The sequence below is a fragment of the Hemicordylus capensis genome, chromosome 6 (assembly GCF_027244095.1).
Source record: "Hemicordylus capensis ecotype Gifberg chromosome 6, rHemCap1.1.pri, whole genome shotgun sequence".
Lineage (NCBI taxonomy): Eukaryota > Metazoa > Chordata > Lepidosauria > Squamata > Cordylidae > Hemicordylus > Hemicordylus capensis.
This window is the reverse complement of record NC_069662.1, coordinates 34,973,555-34,992,385: the sequence shown is the minus strand read 5'-3', so window position 1 is coordinate 34,992,385 and position 18,831 is coordinate 34,973,555. Positions and strand designations below refer to the sequence as shown.

At 46.1% G+C, this 18,831-nt stretch overlaps 1 protein-coding gene across 1 annotated transcript in view; it reads left to right on the top strand.

The window, feature by feature from the left end:
* Positions 1–18,831, top strand: part of LRRC4B (leucine rich repeat containing 4B) — a 185,843-nt gene that overhangs the window by 8,158 nt on the left and 158,854 nt on the right. The gene's annotated exons all lie outside the window — the stretch shown is intronic.

Sequence of the window (18,831 nt, the reverse complement as noted above, 5' to 3'; positions counted from 1 at the left end):
TGAACAATCTGTGTGCTTCCTACTGCAGCAACAGCACTGCATATGTGGGCTTATTGCAGTTTTACTAACTGTGTGGATGTGGTGTGCATGTACATGGTGGACACCCCCGGGGTGGCGGAGTGTAAGCCAGGAGTGGCTAACCTTAGTCTCTCCAGCTGCTTTGGTACTACAACTCCCATTATCCCCGTCCACAATAAATTATGGATGGGGATGATGGGAGCCAGGTGCAGAGGGAGGCCAGCAGTGGCCCAGGTGCTGTCTCTGGCATGGCACCCCCAGCTCCTCCCCCTGCATGACATCAGACGCAGGGAGCATTTAGCCACACCCCCGCATCTGACGTTAGATGTGGGGGCATGATTTTGCTCCTAAATGGGGCCACGTGGCCCCATTTAGGAGCTCAGTCAGCCAGTGCCGCATTTGCAGCGCTGGCCAATCTAACTCGGGTGCGAAATCACACCCACACACCCACACATGTGTCTGACGCTAGACACAGGGGTGTGTCTGGGGTCACGCCTCCCGGTGGCCTGGGTTCTTTGAACCCGTTCACCCAATGGTGGCTCTGCCCCTGATGGGAGCTGTAGGCCAACAATATCTGGAGAGCCTCAGGGGCATTATTATATCTTATTTTTGAATTTTCTTGCTTTGATCCAATCATATTCACCTTACGTTTATTGTATAGTTGTATTATATATAGGAGGACCTCATTACTCCTGTATCCGGCATCTGCGGTTTCGCTTATCCATGGTCGGATATGAATTGCACCCAACCTCAGTGTGCGTGAGGAAAAAAATGGGTTAAAAAAAGGTTAAATCTGCATGTCTGCAGATCAGGGGTGGCCAGAAAGGCCCTCCAAGATCATTTCCGGCCACCATTTTGTGCTTGGAAGTCATTTCGTGGCATCTTTTCCAAGGCAAAGGGGGAGGGGATTCAATTTTAAAGCAACAAATAAATAAATGCAGAATTGAGTCTCTTGGGGAGCATTGCTAGACATTGCAGGGCATTGCTGGACTCGTGGTGCATGGTAGGGCACTTTCCCTTGCTTTCATTTCAGTTCCATTAACACAATTTTTTGCCCCTTCAGAACCTAACCTGTCAGACTCCACCCCCACCTAACCCATCACCATCTATCTCACAAACCTAACCCTAACCGTTTTTTGCCCCTTCAGAACCTCACCCACTGCCCCAATGTCTTGGTATTCACGGTTTTGGGATCTACGGCAGTAGCTGAGAATGGAACCCGCATGAATACCGAGGGTTTCCTGTAGTTACATTCATTATATAGTCTAGATCAGGGTTTCACAACCTTGGGACCCCTGATGCTGTTGGACATGGGTGGAGATAATGGGAGTTGTAGTCCAGCAATCTCTGGGGAACCAAGGCTGCAAATTCTTGATATAGATACTCAGTAACAAAATATCCAGTCTGCATAAAATCAACCTTTTAAAATATAGGACAAGTCCAAAGAAAGAGTTGTATTGCCTCTAAAGTATTTACATTTATATTTTGTGTAAACTTAACAGTTCAAAATGTAATAATCACAATTTTCCCAGAAATTCTTCATCTCCATTTTGCTCCACGAACCATGACTTTGTATGTTAACTTTATCATTCCAAGAGTTTTCGGCTATTCATCAGTTGATAGCAGTTCAGACCTTTTCTACTTGTGAGTGGCTTCAATTCAAGCTGCTGTCAGTAGACTTGAAATTAATTCCACGTCCTGTCTTTTTACTGTGTCTTTTAACTACTCTAATAGAATTATTCAAGGGTCTAGGGAAATTAAATATCTTACTGTTTCTTTGATTACCTTTATTGCTACTTCTTGATTTACTCTGAGCACAAAACCATGGCATATGGAGAATATAAATATGGTTTCACCAAGTTTTTTTCTCCAAAACGCTGAGGACTAGAAACTTACTCCAGCCTCCAGTTTTAACGACAGAACACTAGATTCTCAGCAGCTACTGGATTTTGTATCTGGGCAATTCCATGCTGCACAGTGCACGTGTGGGTCTGTGGAGCTTCATGTTGCTTTCAGAAAGCTGGCAATGAAGGCATTCATGAAGCAATAGCAATAGCACTTACATTTATATACCGCTTTATAGCCGGAGCTCTCTAAGCGGTTTACAATGATTTAGCATATTGCCCCCAACATTCTGGGTACTCATTTTACCGACCTCGGAAGGATGGAAGGCTGAGTCAACCTTGAGCCCCTGGTCAGGATCGAACTTGTAACCTTCTGGTTACAGGGCGGCAGTTTTACCACTGCGCCACCAGGGGCTCTTCTTGAAGGTACTGAGAATATATGCATGCTGGCCCCTACATTGTAATTCTTGACTGTTCATCTAGTCCAGTGTACATGTGAGAACAGCAGCACACACCCAACTTCTTTTAAGAACTCAATTATTTATCACTTACCACTCTCTAGAAAAACCAAAGACAGAAACACTTACATGGGAGAAATAACAAGTACGAGATGGGGCCGTAGCTCAGTGGCAGAGCATCTGCCTTGCATGCAGAAGGTCCCAGGCTCAATCTCCTTGGTGGCCTCTCCATGTAGGGCTAGGACTATTTGCCTGCAATAGTGGCCAAATTTGCAATGGTGTTTTAAAAAGCCTTTAACAAGTACAAGTACAATTTAACTGGGAACTGTCTTAATGGATATCTGTCACTAGTTACTGGTCCATGTGGACCTAAGCCCCTGAAGAGGTCATACCAACCGCTCACACAGGCTTCTGTTAAAAAATGGAGCCCATTTCCTTCCTTACTTCACTGATATGGCCTGTCTCTTCCTGAGGCCTTCTAGTCTTTGCCTCTTAGTGAGGCAGTAGACAACATCCACGGGTGCTCCTTTCATGAGGCGAGGTGAGGGGGTTGCCTCCGGTGGCAGAGTATTGGAGCACTAGCAGGGCGGCAAGATCCCTCCCACCACCACCACTGGAGGAGCTCTTCAGGACCAATCTGACCCTGGCACGTTTTGAAGGATTGTGCTTCTCTCCACACCCTGTGCAAAGCTCCTTCACTTAACGAGGAGTGAAGAGGAGGCGGTTGGCTACCTCCCCTCCTTCCTGCCCCCTGTGCCACTTTCAAAACTCTCAAGGGTTGGTTTTGAAAGGGGGCTGGTCCCCAGTAGGGGTGTGGGGCACAGCCGCATTTGCCTGCTATATTTTGGGCCTCCCAGACAATAGCTGAGCTTTTTGTAGTTAAAGCTCAGACTTGTCTGTACTACATGTGCATGTAAGTGCATACACATGAACACTAAGGCACTATACATACTAAGGCCTACACATGAGTCCTAAGGCACTGCACATAATAATGCACTGTGCATACTAAGGCATACACACTGTACATACTAATGCACTGTGCATACCACGGCATACACACTGCGCATACTAATGCACTGTGCATACTAAGACATACATATAAGCACTAAGACACTGTGCATACTAAGGCATATACATGAGCACTAAGGCACTGTGAAGTGTACAGGCCACCATTTCATCCACTGGCGAGACTCATTTTGAACCAGTCTCTAGTTCACATTACTAATTTGGCATATATTGGCTATCTACCTGGTACACCCCCAGAAATGCAACTCTAGTGATGCCAATAGAAAGACTACCCAATTTCTCTTTTCCTCCTTCTCTTTGCCTTACAAGGAGCCTGTGTGCTTTGATTAGCACCGGGGATGGAGTGGAGGAACTGCTGGACTTCATACTTTCTAAAAATGAGGGCATAGCCGTTACTGTATCATCTTCACCCCAAAAGCCCTGGGTGCAGCCAGGGTGGTGGTGGGGAAGAACCAGAGAGCAAGGTGGTCCACCCTCTCCTGGGGCAGGTGGGTAGGTGTAGAGTGATTTATTATTTACTCTTATTTATTTAGTACATTTATATACTGCCCCATACAAAAAAGTGCCTGGGCAGAGTGATGCACTCTGCAGGCTAGTTATGGATCTCAGTGGGGCCTGCCCCTTGCCACACCACCTCAGACAATTGTGAGAGGGGGGCTTGGTTCTAGATGCCTGCCGCCTTTGGCGAGCGTCTTTGTCAAAAGCCTTTTGAAAGTCCAAGACTACAATATATGCCAGAACATCTCTCTCTATGTGCCTGCTGAACTTTCTGGGAGCTCTAAACAGTAGTTGGAAGGAGAATTTCCCTTTGCAGAAGCCATGCTGTTCCTTCCTTGGCAAGACTTATCCTTCTACATTTATTTGACAATGGGTAGCCTCGATGCTACTTTGGACCAGTTTATTCAAGAGAGAGGCTTGGCTGATGTGTGTAATTTCCTTTGTCTTCTTTGGGACCCTCTCCACATTTGTTGTAACACTGATTACGCTGGTGAGCTTCCAATCCTCTGGTAAGGAGGTGATTGGGGGGGCCTGATGTTACTGAATATATATATATATTTTGAGCCCAATCTTTTCACATATGACATTTTCAGACTGTGATTTCACACTTGGTTCGCTGTGCTTTCCTAGGTTCAGAAGGAGGCAGATGAATTCAAAAGAGCAAGAGAACAGGGTCAGGTCAGATGGGCCCAGAGGCCTGCATAAACCAGAATCGCTCCAGTGGCTTTTAATATCATTGGTTAAGACAACGTGCCATCTGCAGCTACGCGGCTAAGCCAAGGAGGTGGAAGGTCATTGCTCTGCCTTCAGATGATCAAGGCACGTGCAACTACTAGACTAGCGGAGAGGTTGGATTCTGAACTGGGAAGCAGAGCCACTGACAAACTTGTCAATGCTTAACACAGGTGATGGAAGTGGTGTCTCTGTGCAAACACACCTCAGACACACACAGTGCATCCCCCACAAATGGCAGCATGTCCCAGAGGCTCTGTGCTGTTGCGTAGGGGCTTCTGGTGTGTGAGTATGTGTGTGTGGGGGGGGGGCACCTGCCACACTGAAAGGCGGCATTTAAGATTTTTCTGTCCCCCCCTCCCTATCCCAAGTGAGAAGTAAGCGACATAGCTCCTTATAGGAAGCTGTTGGCAAGTGCTTCTATCTCCTGTCCATAGGAACTGCTTGCCTTAGGAGGAGAGCTGGTCTTTTGGGAATGAGCATGGATTGGCCCCTTTGCTAAGCAGGGTCTGCCCTGGTTTGAATTTGGGTGGGAGACTACATCTGTGAGCCCTGTAAGATATTCGTCTTATAGGGGATGGGACCATCACTCAGTGGCAGAGCATCTGCATGCTTGCATGCAAAAGGTCCCAGGTTCACTCCCTGGCATCTGCAGGTAGGGCTGAGAGAGACTCCTGCCTGAAACCTTGGGGAGCTGCTGCCAGTCAGTGTAGACCAGGGCTGCTTTGGCCCTCCTGCAGATGTTGGCCTACAACTCCCATAATCCTTGGCTATTGGCTGCTGTGGCTGGGGATTATGGGAGTTGTAGTGCAAAAATAGCTGGGCGGTCTAAGTTGAGCAGACCAGGTATAGACAGTGCTGACTAAATGGACCAATCATCTGACTCAGTGTGAGGCAGCTTCCTATGTTCCTACTTGGGAAGGTCTTTAAGAATGTGTAAATACTGCAGCATCCATATGGAAAGCTGGGACTGGCCACTCCTCGTTTTTATAAGACAATGGGTAAGCCATATTCATTCAGATGGAAACGGGGACCTGTTCAGGTGTTCAGTGAATACAGAAGTCCTATTCAGACTCTATGCAGTACGTGTGTACAGGAGTCTGTACACATGCACATGTTTTTGTGTGAATGACCGTGTTCACTTGAATGGGTTCGCTTTAAAAGTGGACCTCGGTACCAAACACATGCACTGACAGGAAGGGTACTACTGTACATGTGTTGTGCATACAGAGTGAACAACTGTACAAGCATATGGATCTGTATATGTGTAGACTGCACACAGATTGTATGTGTATTCAGCCTAACATGTGAATATGGCTTTAGCCTCCCATAGATCTCTGAACTGGCTTATTTGCATGGGTTTGACAGAAGGTGTGTCCATTTATAATCTGAAGGGACCCCTCTTCAGTTTTTTGTTTTTTTTAGTTGATGTGAACTCCCTTAGCTTTCATTTCTCCAGAGATCAATGCAGATGGCAGTGGGGAATGAAATATTATTGACAATGTGGTGCATGAAGAGAGTGTCTCCATCCAGCTCAGGCCACCACAACTGTCTGATGACACTCCTATTGGTCTGTGTATTGTTGGGTCTCTAATTTCATAATTAACTGGAGACACTGGTCTTCCCAAGGAAGCAGAAAGTACAGTACATGTGTACCATCACATCCACACATAGCAGGGCAGGGGCGTAACTATAATAGAGCAAGGGGAGACAGTTGCCTGGGGGCCCGCTGCCTTGGGGGACCCCCCAAAGGCAAGTCACATGACTGACCCCCCCCAGCCACGCACCCGCCCAGGCTTCCTTCAGTTGTATTCATCCTCCAAAACTGATGTGAGTGTTTAGACCTGGAGCTACCAGAACAGCATGTCTTTCTCTAGTACCATTAAATGACTTGCATCGTCCACAATTTACAAAACCTTTAAAAAAAAATTTAGGATGATCCATTGTGGCACATAGGAGATACACACACACACACACACACACACACACACACACACACACACACACACTTCATGAACTGGGGAGGGGGGGCATTTTAAAATTTTGTCTCTGGGCCCACTCCAATCTTGCTACTCCCCTGTAGCAGGGTCCTTCAGAACTTTTGAGCGGGCAGTTCAGCATTCCCTGTTGAGAAAGCTGACTTTATTGCATCTCCTCCTCCACAATGTAACACAAACCCCAACCCAATAGTGTGACACACTCTTTAAAGAGTAGAGATGCATAATTTCTGGAAATTGTGATGGTATGGGAAAGTGTGTGTGTGTGCATGTGTGCATGTGTGGTTTTCTAATGGGGAAAAATGGAATTTGGGGAGACATGAACTCTGCACGATTTAGTTGACAATCAACACTGGGGACCGTCAGGTTGTATGGATTCTGACCCATTTCTGCTTGGCCTTAGCGCAGGGTGCTAATGCATGCCATGCGTAAGTGGCAGCAGTGACTGCTCACACCTCACTGTGCGTGGGCTCAACTTTTACAGCTGCCATGAAGAGGAGGTTATATTGAGAGCAGCCAGGGGAGGGGTGACCCCAAAAGCTGATGCTTGCTGTAGTGGAAATTGGGCAGAGTTCAGAGGTCATGAATCTGCCTCTGAATAGGCGCAATAGAATGAAACCCTTGAATTAGGCAGCGCATTAAGGTGGGCAGTGGCATAGAGACATTGGTGGTGGCCTCTGTCTAGATATTTGGTGGTATACAGAACCAACCAGAAAAGGGGTGTGTGTGCAGTATCGTAAAATACGATGCAAAAAATAAGTAAGTATCGGAGTAACCTGATACTGCTATGGAAATTCACAAATATGCAGATAATCTCTCTATATAATACACTAAGGTCGTACGTGGCAAGCCCCACCCACACAGTGCTTTACCAAATGGAGGTAACAGAAGCACCATGGTGATTGGGCAGTGGGGATTCCATATGCAGATATGGAGGAGAAACAGGTTGGGGGTGAGTGAGTGAGTGAGTGAGTGAGCGGTAGGGAGGGGGCAAGTGAGTGAGCGGGGAGGGGAAAGCGAGTGAGCGAGTGGCAGGGAGGGGTGAGTGAGAGAGCGAGCAGTGGGGAGAGGCGAGTGAGTGAGCATGTGGTGGGGAGGGGGCGAGTGAGCGAGTTTGTGGTGAGGAGGGGTAAGTGAGAGAACGAGCAGGGAGTGAGTGAGCGGTGGGGAGGGGGCCAGTGAGCTAGCGAGCAGCAGGGAGGGGTGAGTGAGCAAGCGAGCAGGGAGTGAGCAAGCGAGTGGCAGGGAGGGGTGAGCGAGTGAGAGAGGGGGAAGAGGTGAGTGAGAGTGGGTGGTGGACACTGAGCAATAAAGCAGGTGCTGTGGCGGTGGGCAAGGAGAGCCACAAAGTCCTAGCGCACAGATGATCTGTGCAGGTTCAGCTAGTACAATTAAAACAGCATATATTGTTTCATTGTTAGAACATCTCTCAGTCTTACATAAGATGCTTCGACACATAATATATCAAAACAATCGTGGTGATCAGACAATACACAGTGATGGATCCTAAACAATAGATGCTATTTTAATTGTTCTACCTGCCTATTTGTGAATTTCCAGAGCAGCATCGGGTTACTCCATTCTTTGCATTAGATATCTGGTGGCCCCCCCTTGCTGTGCCTGCTCACCCTCCACCTGCCTCCACAGCCCCCCATCCACCTACTTACGTCTGTGGCCCCCACTTGGCTGCTCACACACTGCCACCATCACTGCTAGCGAGGCAGCCTAATGATGTTACCCATCAGTAGCCCATCCCAGTAGGAAAAGGCGTCAGGGTGGTGATGCCATTAGGCCACGTCACACCCTCAAAGGGAGGCAAGCCGGAGGTGATGGCAGTGGTAGGCAAGTGCCTGAGCAGGGTCTGTGGAGGCAAGTGGAGGGTGAGCTCCATTAGCACCAGGAGGTACATGGCGAGCTCCCACCCCTTGGCCCCACTTGATGGCCCATATACCCTGCACATGTCTGTTCAGTTATGGATCTGCTCCTGAAGGTGGGCATCCTCAGGATATGATGTCAGGGGAGTTGAACACCAATGAGTTACCTTTCGTCAGGCACCCTTGAGCCCTATCCAGACACCACGTTTTACGTGTGTTCAGGTATCTGTACACACGTACATGTTTTTGTGTGAATAACTGTACACATGTTCATTTTAGAAATGAACCTGGGCCCAGGCCCCCTGAAATGCAGGATATGGATAGGAAGAACATAAGAACGTAAGAACAGCCCTGCTGGATCAGGCCCAAGGCCCATCTAGTCCAGCATCCTGTTTCACACAGTGGCCCACCAGATGCCACTGGAAGCCACAGGCAGGAGTTGAGGGCATGCCCTCTCTCCTTCTGTTACTCCCCTGCAACTGGTACCCAGAGGCACCAGAAGTGTACTGCTGTACATGTGATCAACAGAACATATGGCTATTCAACATGAGAGTTACCATATATGTGTACAGATCTGTATATGCGTATATTGGACACTGATTGTACGTGCATTGAACATAATATGTGAATCAAGTACATAGGAAGCCACCTGGTGGCCTGGGTGCAATGTAATGGCGGTCCTTGGTGCCCTAGTCCTGCCCCCTGCATCTGACATCAGATGCAGGGGCGTGGCCATATGCGGAAATGAGTCGCGCAGCCCTGTTCATAGGAACACAGGAAGCTGCTTTATACTGAGTTGGACCATTGGTCCATGTAGGTCAGCATTGTCTACACAGATTGGCAGCAGCCTCTCCGAGGTTACAGGAAGGAGTTTCTCTCAGCCTTATCTTGGGAGATGCCAAGGAGGGAACATGGAACCAGATGTTCTCAGAGTGGCCCCATCCCCAGAGGGGAATATCTTACAGTGCTCATACATGTAGTATCCCATTCAAATGCAAACCAGGGTGGACCCTGCTTGGCAAAGGGGACAATTCATGCTTGCTACCACAAGACCAGCAATCCTTCGCAAGGCACTTCAGACAGCGCTGGATTTGCATCAAGGCTGGGAGCACCTTTCCCTGCCTAGAATGGCAGCTCCATTGGTGAGAAGTTTCAGCCAGCATTGGGGTTCCCAGCCTGGCTGGCAACATGTCTCTTTGTCTTTCCAGGAGGCTTTACAGACACGGGTTTTACGTTGAATCTCCTCCAGAATGGAGTGGGCCAGTCCACTTTTTAGCTGTATTTCTGCTTTAAACTCCCCTGCCTCTTAAATCATCTGGGTGTGTGTGGTGGTGGTGGGGGGGCATGAGGTGATGAAGGCAGTCACTCCCAAAGGCAAGGGTTAAGCGTTCTGCTGTTGGATCCAGCTTTTGGCAACTTGTCATGCCAGTCTTCCACTCCTCCATAGCTGTCAAACTAACAGCAACAAAAAAAGCTCTCTTGCTCTCCTGCTCTCTGTGATGTGATTTGTGATTGGCTGGAGGGAAAACCTGGAGCAAGCCAGTGGGAACACACAGGAAAAAGATCTGCCAGGGATTGTAGAGAGGAGCCAACGCTATGTGAACTGTCCATTTAATCCCCTGAATTAAAGATCTTGCGAATCTGCTGCGAAGCAGATTCGCTCTTCAGATACCCCACGGCATGAAGGCATGTGTGTGAATAACTGCCAGGCAGGGAAAGGTGCTCCCCACCAGGCTGGAAACCTGGCACTGGCTGAAGTGCCTTGCGAACGGGGCTGCATGGCTTTATTTCAGCATATGGCCATGCTCCTGCATCCGACATCAGACACATGGGGCATGGCTAGGGTGTCAGGGGTGGCTCCAGGCGAGAGGCAGCCTGGGTTCTTTGGACCCATCTGGATGATGGTGGCTCCACCCCTGATGTGAATAGGACTTTGGTCTTGAACTCTGAGCCTCATTGCCTCAAGCTGCGACCTATTCTATGTTTTCTGGGAGTCAGCTTTCATCACAGAAGGGACTATGGCTGTGCAACAACAGCTCCTGTGATTGGCAGGCAGCATGAAGCTTCTGGATTTTCTAGGCCTAGTATAAATGATACTTGGCCTTCTTCCCCTGTCTGGTCAACAGAGCAGTCCTTTCTGCTTGCTGTGCGCCCAGCTCAAACATCAGGGACTCTGAACTGTGCAACACCTACTCCCAATTTGTATTAAGATATCGGTGCCTACAGCCCCTGCCTTATGCTGATACTTTTTAATATGCTTAAACTGCCCTCCTGTCAGTCTACATAATCAGGAAAATCCAAGAGCTGCAAGTCTGGGATTCTCACTTGCCCCCCTTTTGATGCCTGTTTCATGTGTGGTCTTCAAATGATATGAATGGTTGTGAGCAGGGGAGTGAAATTTAATTTCAGCTAATTGAGCTGGGATGAAAAGATGTGAATTTGTTAATAGGATACTCAGATGGTGGAATTCTGGGTAAGAGGGAATGGGGTAATGATGGGAGTGCTGCTGGGTGATGTCGTCAATGCAGCAGCCAAGTGAGTATGGGATGAGATGATGTGTAATAGAGACAAACATGCGTCCTAGAAGAATTATGGTTGAGGAGTTGCTGTGGATCTGAGGTACAGTCAGTTTGGGATACCAAATCACCCCAGCCACAGAATGTTCCTTCCTCTTAGCTGGAGGATGTGAGTAGTGCTCCTCGGATGCTTTAAGGGCCAAATGACACACTTTATTTATTTATCTTATTTTTATACCTCCTGATGTGTACATCTCTAGGCAGTGTACAATTCAAAAAGAAAACAAAACCCACAGATTAAAATACACAAGGCACAATAAAAAGTATAAAAGTTATTAAAACAAATTATTAGAATTAATTGGGAGTTCTGTGATTGGAACTCCCAATTATTATTATTATTATTTATTAATAATAATTTACATAGTAGACAGGTGTTATTGACTGGTTTGTTTTATCCAGACATCGAGTCCTTCCCAAGGACCTGGGATGGCTGAATTTCATTATCAATGCTGTTGCTGTTATTATTATAGATATTATCGCAGAATATAGGCTGTTCCCAGTAAAGTTCCTTTTTGTAATTGGCTGATGGTGATTTCTGTGGCTCCTATGGTGTTGAGGTGCTCTTCAAGTTGTTTTGGAATTGCACCTAGGGTGCCAATTACCACTGGGATTACTTTGGTCTTTTTCTGCCACAGCCTTTCAATTTCAATTTGTAGATCTTTGTATTTTGTTATTTTTTCTATTTCTTTTTCTTCTATTCTGCTAACCCCTGGTATTGCTATGTCGATTATTTTGACTTGTTTTTCTTTCTTCTCGACTACAGTTATATCTGGTGTATTGTGTGGCAGATGTTTGTCTGTTTGAAGTCGGAAGTCCCATAATATTTTTGCATCATCATTTTCTACAACCTTTTCAATTTTATGGTCCCACCAATTTTTGGTTACAGGTAGCTTGTATTTTTTGCAGATGTTCCAGTGTATCATCCCTGCTACCTTGTCATGCCTTTGTTTGTTTGTTGTTGTTGTTGTTGTTGTTATTATTATTATTATTATTATTATTATTATTATTATTATTATTATTATTATTTTAAATACGGCAACTGAAATGCTGTCCTGGGGTGAGTGTGAATGTGCTTGCAGGAGAGAGGTAGAGAGAAAGAGTTAGAGATAGAGCCACCCTGAGCAATAGTGTACTGGAGGGGCGGGAAATAAATATTTTAAGTTGCTAAAACCAAGAGAGAGGGAGGGAGGGAGGGAGAGAGGGAGAGAGAGAGAGAGAGAGACCCTTTCTCCCTCCTGGCTGCTGTTTGTCTTGTGTGGAAAAATACAGATTTTTGCCATTGACCCTCCATGAACACACAGCAACTGAGAGGGCGGGACTTTGATTAGGAAAATAGGGGCAGTGGTAGGCAATTTTGGACCCTGGACCTAAAGGCCTATGGAATCTCTCTCCCCGCTGGAGGCCCCCCTCCCGTTGCAAGTTAAGCATCATCCACCTACACACACACACACACCATGAGAAACACAGTATTTTTTAACACGGATATATTTATGCAAATATGCCATAGCAGAAACATTCCATCACGCAACTTAACATATTCCCACCCCACCCTTTTCTTTCCCCACTGCCCCCTCTGTCTCTAAAGCGCCTGGCACAGGTCATAATCACACTCAGCCACCCAGCGCGGTGCGGGCCAGCAACGGCCACATCAACTGGGACAGTCGAAAGAGAATTTGGGGGCCCCCAGGGAGTGAGGAGGCCCTTGACTTCGGTCCCAAATTCCAGGGGCAGGGGCGTAGCAAGGTTGTAGTGGGCCCAGAGACAAGATTTTAAAATGCACCCCCCCCAGCTCAGCTCATGAAGTAAAGAAATCTTAAATGGGGCTGGATAGTGATAACAAAAAGCATAGTGATACACACACACACACAAGCCGACCCCGCACAGAGCATCTGTGCACACTTTGGGGCCAGTGGTTACCTCTCCCCCCCTTTCTGCCCCAGTCTCCGCTTCCTGACCACAGCTGGCCCTTGCCAGGCCCAGCCACCTCTCCTCCCCACCTCCACTTCTGCCCCCCCTTTCTTTCCCCCCTCCTGGGCCTCCGCAGATGAGGTAGCTGTCGCCACTTGCCTCCATGGCTGGCCGGGCCCGCTGCTGCTGCTTGCCTTCCCGGGCCAGGCCGAACACCGCCTCTGGCCACCGGGCCCGGCGCCTTGGCGACCAATCCTCTTGGGTGCGCCTCAGCCAATCAGGCGCCTCTGCTGCCCAGCCAATCAGCTGGGCGCTGGGACGCACATTCCAAGATTCCAAGGTGCACCCAAGATATATACACACACACACACACACACACACACACACACACACACACACCAATGTGCCACTCAGATTTTTGTAAATTGTGGACGATGCAAGACATGCTGTTCTGGTAGCTCCAGGTCTTAACACTCACATCAGTTTTGGAGGATGAATACAACTGAAGGAAGCCTGGGCGGGTGTGCGGCTGGGGGAGTCAGTCATGTGACTTGCCTCTGCCCCCCCCCAAGGCAGTGGGCCCCCAGACAACTGTCTCCCCTTGCCCTATTATAGTTACTCCCCTGTCCAGGGGTAAGAGTGCCACTGAATGCGGGGTGGGGTGGGCGTAGGGTTAAGCATTCCCTCTCTTCTGTTTCTGTTGTGAGCAAATTTGCAGCCCCCAAGTTGCATTTCTGTTTAGAAAAGAGCTGTTGGGAGTGCGAATCATGGACCCCCTGTGTAAATTAGTCTGACCCTAAGAATACCCAAGACTACTAGTGGTTTATGACTCACCAGCAGGTCATATTTTAACTTTAAAGGGTGGTGGCCTTTAACCTTTAAAGGCCACCACCCTTTAAAGCACAATTTGATAAGAGAAAGGATACACAGAAAGAGGAGTGAGCCATCAAATACAGTGTCCAAATACAAGAGGACAGAATGTCATTTACTGTAAATAGTTGTGAAGCCGAGATAAATTCAGCAGATGCAGCTTCTCACTTTTGCCGAACAAGCTGCCCCTGCCAAAACACTCTCTTTTGTATAGTACAACTGTTGAGGTGCAAGAACCCTGTGTTCCTTCTAGCTCTAAAAAACAAGAAGAAACTGGTGGCCAGTGTGGGGCAGCCTGGTAGGTGAAAGAATGAATTGGGAGGTTGCCAATTCACATCTGAACCTGGCCACCAGTTCACAAGCCAGCCTTAGGTGAGCCACTGTTTCTCGGCCCTCCATCTGCAAGATGGCGATTATAAAGCTGACCTATCTTATAGGGCTGTTGTGGGTCCAAATGAGGTGAACAGTTGCCCTAGGAGAAAATGTCTAGAACGGTAGCTATGTTAGCCTGTTGCACAAACAAGCAAGGGTTCTGTGGCACCTTAAAGACTAATACATTGATGGTATCACAGGCTTTTGTGGACTACAATCTACTTCATCAATCACACTAGGCAACACTTGATGCATTATCTAATAGCACTAGCAATAGCACTTACATTTATATACCGCTCTATAGCTGGAAGCTCTCTAAGCGGTTTACAATGATTTAGCATATTGCCCCCAACATTCTGGGTACTCATTTTACCGACCTCGGAAGGATGGAAGGCTGAGTCAACCTTGAGCCCCTGGTCAGGATCGAACTTGTAACCTTCTGGTTACAGGGCGGCAGTTTTACCACTGTGCCACCAGGGGCTCCTACTACTACTACTACAAACTACTACTCCTACTACAAACATTTATATACCACTTCTCTCTCTCTCTCTTTGGTTTTTAAATCAAAGATTTCTTTTTTAATTTATATAAAACCCATATCAGCTTAACAACATTCACTGTACAAAGGACTTAAAAACAGAGGAATGGTATGACTGTTGGACAGCAGCTACTTTCTAGTGTTTGATATCAGAGCACATTCTTGAGTTGAACATTTTTAAAAACAAAACAAAACAAAAAAGGTACGAGTTCAGCTTTGATTGGCAAACATTCCAGAGAATCCCGTTCCAAACAGGTTCGCCATATACCACTTCTCAACAAAAGTTCTCAAAGCTCTTTACACAGAAAACACACACAAATAAAATATGATGGCTCCCTGTCCCAAGAAGCCACCTAATGGCGCAGCGGGGAAATGACTTGACTAGCAAGCCAGAGGTTGCCGTTTCGAATCCCCGCTGGTATTCACCTATATTGGGCAGCAGTGATATGGGAAGATGCTGAAAGGCATCATCTCATACTGCACGGGAGGCAATGGTAAACCCCTCCAGGATTCTACCAAAGACAACCACATGGCTCTGTGGTCGCCAGGAATCGACAATGACTCGACGGCACAATTTACTGAAAATAAACAAAAAATAGACACCAGTAACAACCGCTGCTGTAAGAACATCCCTGCTGGATCAGGCCCAAGGCCCATCTAGTCCTGCATCCTGTTTCGCACAGGGGCCCATCAGATGCCGCTGGAAGCCACAGGCAGGAGTTGAGGCCATGCTCTCTCTCCTGCTGTTACTCCCCTGCAACTGGTACCCAGAGGCATCCTGCCTTTGAGGCTGGAGGTGGCCTATAGCTCTCCAACTAGTAGCCGATGATAGACCTCTCCTCCATGAAGTTATCCAAACCCCTCTTAAAGCCATCCAGGTTGTTGGCTGTCACCACATCTTGGGGCAGAGAATTCCACAAGTTGATTATGCATTGTGTGAAAAAGGACTTTCATTTGTTAGTCCTAGATTTCCTGGCAATCAATTTCATGGGATGGCCCCTGATTCTAGTGTTATGTGAGAGGGAGAAGAATTTTGTTCTATCCACTTTCTCCACACCATGCATGATTTTATAGACCTCTATCATGTCTCTCCACAGTCGTCTTTTTTCTAAATTAAATAGCCCCAGGCGTTGTAGCCTTGCCTCATAAGAAAGGTTCTCTAGGCCCCTGATCATCTTGGTTGCCCTCTTTTGCACCTTTCCCAGTTCTACAGGTGAAACTCGGAAAATTAGAATATCGTGCAAAAGTCCATTAATTTCAGTAATGCAAATTAAAAGGTGAAACTGATATATGAGACAGACGCATTACATGCAAAGCGAGATAAGTCAAGCCTTAATTTGTTATAATTGTGATGATCGTGGCTTACAGCTCATGAAAACCCCAAATCCACAATCTCAGAAAATTAGAATATTACATGGAACCAAGAAGACAAGGATTGAAGAATAGAACAATATCGGACCTCTGAAAAGTATAAGCATGCATATGTATTCAGTACTTGGTTTGGGCCCCTTTTGCAGCAATTACTGCCTCAATGCGGCGTGGCATGGATGCTATCAGCCTGTGGCACTGATGAGGTATTATGGAAGACCAGGATGCTTCATTAGCGGCCTTCAGCAATTCTGCATTGTTTGGTCTCATGTCTCTCATCCTTCTCTTGGCAATGCCCCATAGATTCTCTATGGGGTCAGGTCAGGCGAGTTTGCTGGCCAATCAAGCACAGTACACTGTATACTTTTCAGAGGTCCGATATTGTTCTATTCTTCAATCCTTGTCTTCTTGGTTCCATGTAATATTCTAATTTTCTGAGATTGTGGATTTGGGGTTTTCATGAGCTGTACGCCATGATCATCACAATTATAACAAATTAAGGCTTGACATCTCGCTTTGCATGTAATGCGTCTGTCTCATATATCAGTTCCACCTTTTAATTTGCATTACTGAAATTAATGGACTTTTGCACGATATTCTAATTTTCCAAGTTTCACCTGTACAATGTCCTTTGATTGGTTACATTGGTTAGATTGGGACAGTTTCTTTCCCACTGCTAAACAAAAGAGAATCATCACTTTAGGACTCTTAGCTCAGTTAGCAAGGGCTGATTGTGGACTGAAGTCCATGAAAGCTTGTGATATAATCAATTTGTTAGTCTTTAAGGTGCTGCAAAATTCTTTGTCCATTTTGTCCTAGAGGAACCTCTCAAAGACACAGGGATCCCAAGGTCACCTGTGAAAGGTAAAGAGGCATATTAATAACAAGTTGTGATAAAAGTACCCAACTTAGAATTCTGTGTAGAGGTGGTTATTATTTCAGTGGGGCCACAGGTGTGGTCTTCCCCCTTACCACTATAGTGTCACTACTCCTGATTCAGCATCAGTAACTTGGTATATGTGAAAATGTACAAAATAGCTTGTGACATCTTAGATACTTTAGGAGTTTTCCTGCAATAGAGCCTGCTTCATCAAGTGAAATATCTACCTACCTATTCAGGAAACTTGTCAGGTGAACAAACATTAACACTGGGTTATTTATTTATTGAATGTATTTATTGAATTTATTTATTCAGGGTATAAACCACCCTGAGCCATTTTTGGAAGGGTGGTATAGAAATTGAATAAATAAATACATTTAAAAAAATATACCGCCTAATATAAAATCTCAAGGCAGTGTACAAGATTACAGTAATTTTAAATATTACTTTTCATAAAATGTTTTAACTATAAAGAAAACAAAAGAATTGGTGACAATTACATTGCAGAAACCAGATTTATATGCTATGTATTTATAAATACCAGTTTTGTATTCTATGTGGGGATGTGCTTGAAACACGATTCGGTGTCCGAATCACAGCACAATCCCTTTAAAATTGAGGGCTTATAGAGCCCCTTTAACACGGAGAAGAGCAGGTCCATACCTGCTCCTCCATTCACTGCCACTTCTGTAATTGCAGTGCTCCCCCCAGCTATGATTGCATGCATGTGCAGCAGTCATTTGTGTGGTCAGCAACTATACTGACCATGGAAATGGCAGCCATGCAAGCGTGGAGGCCATGTGTGTGCCGGCACCATGCAGGGGCAGCTGGGCAACAAACACTAGTGCGCAAGCATAGCTGGGGGTGGGGGAGTGACGCGATTAGAGAAGTGGGTGGCGGCGAGTGGAGGAGGAGCAGGTATGGACCTGCTCTCCTCCATGTTAAAGGAGGTGTGTAAGCCCTCAGTTTTGAAGGGATTGTGCTGCGATTCAGATGCCGAATCGCGTTTCGAGCACATCCTATATATATATAGAGAGAGAGAGAGAGAGAGAGAGAGAGAGAGAGAGAGAGAGAATGAATGTGAGATATATTTTGAATAGGAGAAAATATTTTTCTTAAAAAAGAAAAGAAGAAGTTCAAAAAGGACTCAAAAAGAAACTGCAGAAACCAGTTTCTCATATATATATATATATATATAGAGAGAGAGAGAGAAAGATAGAGAGAGAGAGAGAGAGAGAGTGTGTGTGTGTGTGTGTGTGTATATATATATATATATATATATATATATATATATATATATATATTTGAGAAACTGGTTTCTGCAGTTTTTTTCCGAGTCCTTTTTGAACTTCTTTTCTTTTTAAAAGAAAAATATTTTCTCCTATTCAAAGTATATCTCCCTCCCTGGCATTACTGTCCACCTGAATGCAAGTTATTTGATATTACACTATGGAAACGATAATAACTGTGTACGCTAAATCAGGGCTCAACAAACCCCAGGTGCCAGGGAGCCATGAAATTTTACCAGGGAGCCATGGAATTTTACCAAGGACGGAGCCTAGAGTAAGATGTTCAGAGAGCTAGAGTTATTTAACAAAATCTATATTTGTCCCAGGCAGCTCTGTCTCTGTTCTAAGCATGCTACTTGCAAAGGGGACAGAATGAAACCAGTTTACTTTCTCCCTGTCTGACTCTGAGTCAGGCAATTTTCTCATGTGTCTATTGTCTTCTGGCTCCCAAAGTTTTGGGCTGGCTCTTAGATTCAAAGAAAATTTTTCAAAAAATAGAGGACGAGAACACCTGTTTGCTCTGTTTCCCTAATATAATTCCAAATTGCAGCCACTTCTTCTTAAGAGTGGTGAAATGGTTTAG